The sequence below is a fragment of the Phoenix dactylifera genome, chromosome 9 (genome assembly GCF_009389715.1).
Source record: "Phoenix dactylifera cultivar Barhee BC4 chromosome 9, palm_55x_up_171113_PBpolish2nd_filt_p, whole genome shotgun sequence".
NCBI lineage: Eukaryota > Viridiplantae > Streptophyta > Magnoliopsida > Arecales > Arecaceae > Phoenix > Phoenix dactylifera.
In genome coordinates, this window is record NC_052400.1 from 18026483 (window position 1) to 18037608 (window position 11126).

Below are 11126 nucleotides of genomic sequence, written 5' to 3' on the forward strand. Positions count from 1 at the left end.
CCAGCTATGTGAATTTGTATTTCCCAATCACACCTATAAATGGCAACGATATGTTATTCATGCTTTTCCAAGTCTTATTTCAAAACCTACATATATAAGCTTACGTCTTCTCCTTGGACTCTAAAACACAAATTCTAGCATCTCTCCGTACTAGAGCTTCCTTGGGGGTCTCCATTTCAGGTACTCATCCAATCTTATTTGGCTTTCTATCGCTTTTTTCCTAATAGGCACCACTCGTACCTATTCCTCATCTTACCTCGTACACATGTTTATTTTCTGTTTACATCCCAACTTTCATAATCATATTACTGTAATCCCGATAATAGCTAACAATGGAGCAATATAAAGCATATTTTCCATTATCAAAACCACTGATTTTCTTGGAAACAGAGAGGATTTTGAATCTCTATCCCTCCACCCTTCTTCTCATGCCTCTCACGAACGTGGCGGAAGTCTTTCAGCGTCTCGTGGGAGCTCTATGCCTCCGCCTTCGTCTTCATGCATTTCCAGCCCCCAGCGGGAGTCCGCCAACGGGCCTTACCTACTCTGATCTCCACTTCTCCACCCCTCATGCCTCCTTTTCCAGCGACGTCTGCGGCGGTCTCATCGCCGGGTAACGGACCTGCTCCGAGAAAAGAGGAGAGCAAGAGGGGGTTGGAGGTGGGACCCATGGTTTCGTCCCGTCCTTCTCTTAGAAATTATTATTTCACTTCTGATGAAGGTGACGCGATGCTAATGGTGCCGTTTCGGTTTGGCCTCATTACTCTTTCCCTGTTGGATGGCGGTACCCACAGTTGCATGCAGATGACCCTGCCTTCCAGCTGCGCAAGGTCTGCTTCGTTCGAGCTAAAACGGCTGCGCCGCGCGTTACACGCCGGTTTGGTCAAATTTATAACCGGTAATTTTTTTTTCTTTCTTTCTGCTAGAACCGATGATTAATATCTGATAAATACAAAATACATCTAATAAAAATTAAAAAACAAAATATCTCGAAATGCTCCGAGACAGTTTCTCATTTTCAATCGATGTACTACCAGTATGGCTGGCCATCTATTATGGCGCCTCTGAAGCATTAGGCCTCACGAAAAGCATGTTTAGCCTAAAATACAATTTCATTTTTTGTTATGGCTCAGATGTCCATGGAGTAAAGGACGGTAGCCGCCGCATCTTCGTTTGGATCTATGAGCTTGAAAATATTTAACATGACTATAAAAAAAAGCTAGATTTCGCCGTAAAAAATTTCATCTAGCTATCAGTTTTATAAGAAAATTCTGAATAATTTTATTCGTGGGCTCCTGCAAGGCTGCAACTAGTAATCGCGTGATGTACGCCGTGGGACCCAGTTTCGGGTTGAACGGGCCGTGGAACGCGAATATCTCTTGTTTCGTGCTGCGCGGTTCATGAATGCACGTAGATTTCATCCCCCCGCGCGCGTTGCATGCAGCATGCTAGTGATAAAATTTTATATCGAGTCCTATTTTGTATGCTCATTTTTGAATATAACTACATAATACACAAATTATATTCATTATATACTAAAGGAATCTTGAATATTTATATAAAGCTAGCTAAAAATATTTAAAATGTAATCTTTGATCTTGAATCTTTACAAATATCAAGTGGATCCAGCATATATATATATATATATATATATATATATATATTATGAATTAGAGAATTTTGTGGCATAAGTTTTTCGTCGAATAATTATGGATCAATCATGATATTTATAATTAGATTTGATTAGACCTGAATTTTTAATTAGACAAATTCACCTGAGCTTAAATAGAGATATTCAGTCCTATATTCGTTATATATAAGTAATCCTGGAATATGCTATTTTTATGATTAATTAAATATATCAAAATTATTTTTTCAGATGTTATATATTCAGATATTAGTTTTCCAACAAAAATATATCAGTACTTATTTGTTTATAAATCGAATGTTTCCTTGGTGAGTAGAAGTATTTTATGATATATGGGATAATGTCTAGTGCGGTGGTGCATAAAGATGCCCACAAACGTCTTTGGCAGTTGTCGTTTCCTGACTTCGAATCATGGGCTGAAGCGCTTACGCTTTTGTTCTCTTGGACGCATGTTTAATCTCGAGCTAGCCGTTGCTGGTTAGACAAATAGCCTAAAAGCTGAATCCCTTTGCATTCACCAGCAAAAAGATACTCGAGCTACTTTCAATAGGGGAACTTTAGTTAGGCTGTTCTTTCTTCTTTTGAGATCAGAAAATCTCGCTCGACGAAATGAAAGGCTTCTCCCAAGATTAACAACAATTCTCCGGTGGCAAGGAGCAAGGAGGATTCCAATGCCTAAATTTTTCCATCTCAATACCTGGGTTAGTCTTTTTCCTTTTGGTTCTCATAGCGTGTTGGCCAATTACAATACATTAAGAGTCAGTCTATACGATATAGTATAATATTATTGTAATATAAAATAATATTATGTTAATATAGCATAATAGTAATATAATTATTAGAGTAAATTAATATTTGATAATATAACATAATATTAAATTATTTAACATAACATATTAATGTATTATGATATAATGTAATATATATTATATTTATAATATAATACAATAATAAAAGTATAAAATATTATAATTATTAATATAAATTAATTTCTCATAATATAACATAATATTAAATTATTTAAAATAACATATTAATGTATTATAATGTAATGTAATATAATACAATATTTATAGTATAATACAATAATAAAGGTATAAAATATTATAATTAATATTATAAATTAATTTTTCATAATATAACATAATATTAAATTATTTAAAATAACATATTAATGTATTATAATGTAATGTAATATAATACAATATTTATAGTATAATACAATAATAAAGGTATAAAATATTATAATTAATATTATAAATTAATTTTCATAACATAACATAATATTAAATTATTTAAAATAACATATTAATGTATTATAATGTAATGTAATATAATACAATATTTATAGTATAATACAATAATAAAGGTATAAAATATTATAATTAATATTATAAATTAATTTTTCATAATATAACACAATATTAAATTATTTAAAATAACATATTAATGTATTATAATGTAATGTAATATAATACAATATTTATAGTATAATACAATAATAAAGGTATAAAATATTATAATTATTAGTATCAATTAATTTTCCATAATATAACATAATATTAAATTATTTAACATACCATATTAATGTATTATGATATAATATAATATGATATTATATTTATGGTATAATACAAAAATAAAGGTATAAAATATTATAATTATTAGTATAAATTAATTTTTCATAATATAACATAATATTAAATTATTTAACATAACATATTAATGTATTATGATATAATATAATATGATATTATATTTATAGTTTAATACAAAAATAAAGGTATAAAATATTATAATTAATATTATAAATTAATTTTCCATAATATACCATAATATTAAATTATTTAAAATAACATATTAATGTATTATAATGTAATGTAATATAATACAATATTTATAGTATAATACAATAATAAAGGTATAAAATATTATAATTATTAGTATAAATTAATTTTCCATAATATAACATAATATTAAATTATTTAACATAACATATTAATGTATTATGATATAATATAATATGATATTATATTTATAGTATAATACAAAAATAAAGGTATAAAATATTATAATTATTAGTATAAATTAATTTTTCATAATATAATATAATATTAAATTATTTAATATAACATATTAATGTATTATGATATAATATAATATGATATTATATTTATAGTATAATACAAAAATAAAGATATAAAATATTATAATTATTAGTATAAAATAATTTTCCATAATAATTTTCCATAATTTTTCATAAAATAATTTTCCGCGGTCCAGGGGCTCTTCTTCATGGTCCACGCTCGAGGAGGACCTCAGCGTGGGCCGCGAGGTTGATGATAAAAAAAAAACAATAGATTGATTTTGGAAGGTATAGAAAAGGATTAAAATTTTTTTTCTTCTAAAATGTGGTTCAAGAGATGCATACAAAAATTGAAAAGAAAAATACCTTTTTTTACGGAAGGGAGTCTGACGGCTTGGGTTCTTGGCTCCAGCAGATTTTTAGGTTTATACAGGGATAAACTATGTAATTATGTTATTTTAATATGGGCATTTTTGTCAAAAATATAGCTTTCCGAAAAAGCTGAAACAGCTTCCTCCCAAAAGCTCCAAATTGGAGCTTCCTCCCAAAAGCTGTTTTCAGCTTCCCGCAAAAGCTGAAACAGCTTTTTGAAAAATTTACCAAACATAGTTTTTCATCTAAAAGTACTTTTGGAGGGCCAGAAAGTGCTTTCTGGCCCTCCAAAAGCTCCCCCAAACAGGGCCTTCATAGGGTATAGAATCCTGAACGAAAGGGCTGCTCTCTAGTTGATTGAAACTAATTTTTGTATGTTATCTAAGATAGTTGAGCTTAAACTTTTCTCTGTTATGTTGAATCCATGGACATATTGCATCAAAGATTCAAAATACTTCTGCATAAGCCATTTGCATCTTCCATTCTCAAAAAATTATGAAATTCTTCCTTCAAATTAGTTTGTATCTACAAAATCCATGCCACAGTGCCTCGAAATTACAACATTCCTGGCACATGAAATTTCACGATTTATAATCTATGCAGCTGTTCACATAGGTACATATTAATAAAGTCCAGGCCGCGATCCTCCACAAGCCTCTCATGGACATTGATATTAATTGGTGTGCTTCTAGCTCCTTAATTCTGCCCCATCAAAGCATCTCTAGCCAGGCCATCCAAGTTTTGAGTATTGAATAATGTTGCACTGCCCTGGGATGGTCAAGCTTACCTGGTTGGCCAAACCTTCAAAATAAGAGGATAATATTTTTTGATCCCATAAATTGACGAAATTTTCAGTTGGACCAAGTCCACTGCTGAGCCAGCGGACCAGTCCAACCACAAATTTTAATTGCTTCCTTTCTCTTCTATTTTTTTTTTTAATGTGTTTGTGTATATTGGTTCGTGGTTGGATTGGTTGACCGTTGAGCTAGTAAATCTGGTACAATCAATCCTTATATTTTCTCTCTTAAATCAGAATTGAAATGGAATTTTCTCCAACTAGATAGCTTGAGTAGGAGTCCCTCATTCCCATTTTCTATTTTAGAATCGAACTTCCTCCAACCAAACATGAGTTTAAAAAAACCATTTCTATCCATGCTACAAGGGTTATGCCCAATTTTGTTTGAAGTGCTTCACTCAACTAGTTGAAACCCCTCTCCTAAGTCCAAGCACTGGAGAGAGAGAGAGAGAGAGGTTCCAATTCAAACCCAAGTGGTGACATTCCATCCATATTCTTAAAGAAGGGTCATACTCAATTGAGACGGGTTGATTCGTTTCCAATGATTGACCTCATCTATATGTTCTATTGGCCATTTTTAAAATAAAAAGTATTCCTTAATGACTAATCAAAATTTGACACATAAAATTGTAGAAATTGGGCCGTAGAACATCGGCTTATGTCGGAACTTGAAATTCATGGCTCTTCCGTTCTCCATCTGTTGTCCCGACTTTCGTGTGACAGCAAGGATGGCATCCCCAGCAAGTGAACTGGAGCCAAGCACAGTTGGAACAAAGAAATATTTTCTGCGGAATAATATTATTCTCCTTTTCCGTGTTGCTCACTGCTATGGTCCTCGACGATGGTCTTCTAAATGAACAGATTTCTCCTGTCAACTACTGCGTGGCATTTGTTTTGGAGATTATCTCAATCCGAGCTCGATTGTTCTGAAAGATTATAGGAAAAAAAAAATCAGGACATGCAAAATATTCTCTGAGAAAATGTCCTTGGTCTGAACTTGCTACTTTACTAATAGCTTTTTCTTTTTGAGAAATACCAAAAAATATTAAAATATTTCTATTTTTCAAAGCATTTTTGATAAATTGAAAACAAATTAAATTATTCTAGTATAGATACGTCTGTGAAAATTAGCAAATAAAATATCAAACGAATAATATATATATATATATATATAGAAATTGGCAAACAAAATATCTAATAACTGAATAGAAAGATTTGTGGAAGAAATTCAATAAGTATGTGATTGGCCATATAGAAAATCAAGCGAGTGTACTATTAGATTTTCCATGTACACACACATATTAGATCCTCCTAGCGAACAAAATGCCCGAGTCTTTATAGTCTGACAGGCTCCGTCTCAAGGCATTGAAATTTTAGCGGCATCGCGTCATTGCTGGTTCTCTCGTCTGAAAATTATAATGTTTTACATCAACATATGTTAAAAGTGCATAGCGTTTTGACCGCATGCAAATGGGCCAATCCGGTGATGCAACCACATTGAGCACCCAGGGTGGGGAAAGGCTCTTCTTTCTTGTTTTAGCAAAAGAAACTCTTCTTCATGCACACTATAATTATTGCAAGGGCTAATATGAGGACATGTTTTTCTTTTTTCAAACAGAAAATCATTGTATCATAACCTTAGAGCGGCTTTCGTGTTTGCACAATTGACAAGGCTGCAATAATTAAAATAGAATGGCTATATCTTCCAAAGCATTTGGTTCGTGAAATCAGAATGGCCATATCTTCCACATCGGTTATTCATCGAAGAGATTTTGGATACTTATATAGGACTACATAACCCAAAAAATACCTTCCGTCTAACTTTTTTGGGTGAAATTCTGGGTTATGATAGGAGTCACTTATTTCTATTTCTAGTCTAGAGTCCAACTTTTTTCAACCAAATATGCTTTGGTGCCAAAGAAATCAAGTACCTATTCAAGCATGTCTCTATAATTAAGGCTTGAATATCAACTATCGCAGCAAACAGCCAACAGTCCACCAAGACACAGCTAACTGGAGTAAAAAGAGAACTATTGATACTACTCTGCAATAATTGGATCAATGGAGCCTATGCTATCTTAAAAAAATGGAAAAATATTCACAAAATTCACTGTTTTTCGGGGAGAAAACATCATCCACTGGCAGCGGGGATGAATAGGCATGCGATGTTCCATCAGAGTCGAAGAGTTCTGAGTGTTGTTTTTCACCCAAAAGATGCCACCATTGGTTGAACCTTCTGAGCTGAGGATAACATTGGAGTATCATCGTGGTCCTGTATGCATGATTATACTGGTATCTTAGGTTTGCATTTGCCTAGCTTTTAGTTGAAGAAATTATTTTCTACACCGCATGCACCATACAACCATATATACAATTAATCACGATCACTATTTTTTTAAACATTTATTCATCAAGCCTGACGCAAAAACTAGCGACTGTGATAGATTGGTGCATACAGTATAGATAATAATTTTTTTTTAAGTTGAGGTTGAGCATAGAATAGCAATGTAGTCCAAGCTCTCTGCCCGTACAAAGATAATTAGCAATGAGAGTTAGAATTTTCATGCATAAATATTTTCAAAGGATCTGCCTGGTTCTTTCCATTGTGAGGCCTCGACCCCTAAAAAAAATCTAATAATTTCCCACTTTAACAAGTGAAAAATAAGGATGTGGTTTAGCTGACAGATTCATACAAAATTATGAAGCGCACTATGGATTAAATCCAACGATTATGTGGGTAACAGTAGTTGCTCATGATCTTTAGTTAAAGACGATTGATAGGGGCAATAATTGGATGACTCATGGCATGGTCACAGTGCCTATATTCTTAGCTTTGCAGGAGGACCCTTACAAACTAAATCATGATGTCCTAAGTAAAAGCATGACATGCACTCTTTTTGGAAGAAAAGAAAAATCTATGCAAGTGTTATACAAGAAATAATTATTACTTCCATTAAAGGTCCCATGCTTGTGCATGCATGAGATACTATCGCTCATCTCCATAGCTAGAGTCATTCAGTTATACTTCAATTGGTTAGTTATTTGGTATTAGATCTAAGTGCAACCGCAAATGTTGGATGCACCATTGATTGTATACAAGGCCGGCCCAACCCTTAAGCGACCGTATTAGCATTAGATCTAAGTGCAACTGTAAATGTTGGATGCACCATTGATTGTATACAGGGCTGGCCCAACCCTTAGGCGACTAAGGTGGTCGCCTAAGGCCTTAGCCCAAAGAAGGCCCACCACAGAAAATGCTTCAAAGACAAAACAGAAAAAAAAAATCTAAAAAAAAAAAGAAAAAAAAAAAGAAAAAAAAAGAAGAAGAAGAAGAAGAAGAAGAAGAAAGAAAAGAAAGAAAAAGGGGCCTCGTGAATCAGATGCTCTGGCTGCTGCACGCCGTGTAAGGTGCCAAGTCATGCAGGAACTTTTGATGTGATCCTCCCACGACGCGATATGCATTATGACTGACTGCGACTCTAGACGCTTGCAAGAAAAGCTTCATATTTTTGCGACCGGCATCTAATATTTAAACCTAGTCATGGCTCATAACCAAGCTAAAGGGGTTTTGTCTTGATCGGTGGAAGTTCCCAATCAAACCAAGTTTTTTTGGTGCCCATAGTTCGACCCCCTAGATTTTTTTTTTTTTTTTTTAAAACTTGAGGTTCAAAATAATAGAGAAGATTGATGCAATTTAATCAAAAAGCTGAGGAATGGAATAATATGATGCAAAGACTGACACAAAGGAGCACTCATGAATGGAGAAGCAGAATATTGCGACTCTTGGCCTCTCCAGAAAGATGCAAAGTCGGAATAATTCAATACCTACCATTGCTTTAAAGCTACCAACATAGACTGAAGCAATCCAAGGAGCAAAACAAGCCCTTCCTTTGTTGCCTCTATCAGCATGGCTTCCCCCCAACTAAAGAAGCCTATCCAAGAATCCCTCCCAGTGGCAAACCGCCAGTATGATGAGCACACAACTACTCGAAAACACCGTGAAGCAGATACCAAGCAAGTAGTGATTGAGAAGAGCCGCATAAATCTAGCTGAGTTCTACTCAGATGAACAGTTCACTGCCATTGGGAAGACACAAGAGATGGACAAGAAAGAGGTAAGGGAAGGCCTGTGCTCTGCGACATATGATGGTATTAACATGGTACCAATGAAGCCCGTGAAATCTGAGCATAAGATTGGGAGGAGGAAGAAGAAAAAGGAGAAGAAGAAGAGCAAGAGAAAGAGCAAGAAGTGAGACTGAGGATGATATTTCCAGCAAGAAGGTACTAGTATTTGGCAAATTCTGAAATATATATTCTCATGTAATATTGGTGACTGCTTTCAATGACTTGGTGTTTTTGGTTTCTCCATTGGATTGCAGAAGGGAGGGAAGTGAAGACAAAACTGGTCAGAGCATTATAATATGAAGAATAAAATTCCCATGCCACAGAACACTATGATATGCCACCCCTCTTACCAAGGATCGGCGTGCTAAGTATCTTCACTACGTGCCAAATATGTCTATGGTGTTCCCTTTTCATACGGTAAATTGGTGTGCAAGAATCTGTAATGTTTAATCTAGATAAGAGCTTGGTTGTGCACGCATTCATGTCTGCTTGGTTAACAGATAAAGGTAGATGTTTGATAACAAAGTGACAAGCTATAAAGATGTTAGTGCACGAAAGAAAGGCTATTAAAATGTTCATATTAATCTGAACCTATGTAGAGGAATTAGTAAAGAACATTTAGAAACTTATGTTAATCGATATATTTAATCCTTGAAGGTAAAATCTGGATTCTTCACTACTTACAGCATGAAGTCCGATGAAGATCCTGCCACTGCAGAACGGTATTGTAGACAGTTCCAAAATTTGATGCGAGAAGCTTTTGCGTTCATGTAGGACAGGCTCTGAAGATAATCTCTGAAATGAACATAGCTTGAGCTCTACCCAAACTTGAATTGTTCGTTTTGTTAAGGAAGATCGCTTCTTGACAATTTGGATAATTTCCAATAATTCATGGATGAGGAACCAGCTAAGTCATAAAATAGATACTTTGATAAGTTTATTTGTTCAAAGGTCAGGAAGACGAAGTATGTCGCATTAGATTGAGGAATGCAATGAGGGTGCCAACTGTTGAGTTGGTAAAGTTGATCGCAGTGATCTGGGTTCAATCCTCCCCACCCGGATATCAGCCGAACACACAGTGAGAGAGAGGATACAGCGAAAAAATAGATCGAGCTGAGAGGATGAAAATTGCACATATTACATGCATGTAGAATCCTGTTCGGGATCACCTATCGACCATTCACTAGTATGAAAGAAAAAAGAATATATATATATATATATATATATATATATATATATATATATATATATATATATATATATATATATTGATCTTGTTATATTGGTTGTAAATTTCTCATCAGCGAATTTTGAGTGATCACTTAATTGTTGGAACCTGGAAAAATTAATTCCTGTACTTTTGGAGCTAGGGAATGTCCGATGAGAGGAGTGATGTAGCACGAGGACCATCACACGTGCCTCCTTGATCAACATTTTTTTATATAGTGATGGTTGTGATTGGAACAAACAAAGTACTGTTGACGACAGTCCAGCCACTTGCCGTATCTCTTTTTCTTCGGTAAGCCTTGAGTTAATCAAGTTACGAACTAACAGCAAAGCTACTCGTTTATTAGACTACAGGAGGCCCATGCACGAAGCCACGCAGCGATCTCCCGCCGCTTCTCTACCCCAAACGCCCGATCCATCTCTTCTTCCCACGCCCCATCCCCCGGCCAAACCCCAAGGTTTCAGCCAGTGGATTCCCGGCATGGTGAAGCTCGCTACCGCTCCAGAGAGCCGGACGTACGGCCCCCACCCGGCCCACAACCAATGGGAGTACATCAACGCCGGCCTCTTACCTCTTCGCCGGCCGCTATCCTCCTCATCAGCGGCTTCGTATAGCGCAGCTCTCCCCGACGCGACTCGGTGCCAAGTCAGGGCTCGCAGTTGTCCTCACTGGACTTGGGCTGGTCACCTTGGTGAACTGCCATGATCTCGTCACCCACATGGCCGGAATCGGCATTCATGAACTTCGATGTGGTTAGCTCTCGCGGAGTTCGCCGTCCCTTTGGTGCACATTTTGGGATCCATCATCGCCTTCATCGGCGTTCTCTTCGTTCTCATACAGATTTGTGTTCGATCTCTTGAACCATTGGAGGC

The 11126-nt window shown here is 35.1% G+C and overlaps 1 long non-coding RNA gene across 1 annotated transcript; it reads left to right on the top strand.

Moving 5' to 3' along the window:
- Positions 1 to 8741: 8741 nt before the first annotated feature.
- On the top strand, positions 8742 to 9573 carry LOC103699726. Its single transcript, XR_602910.3, has 2 exons — positions 8742 to 9182; positions 9281 to 9573. It is a non-coding gene; the product is annotated as an uncharacterized LOC103699726 (long non-coding RNA).
- Positions 9574 to 11126: the final 1553 nt, after the last annotated feature.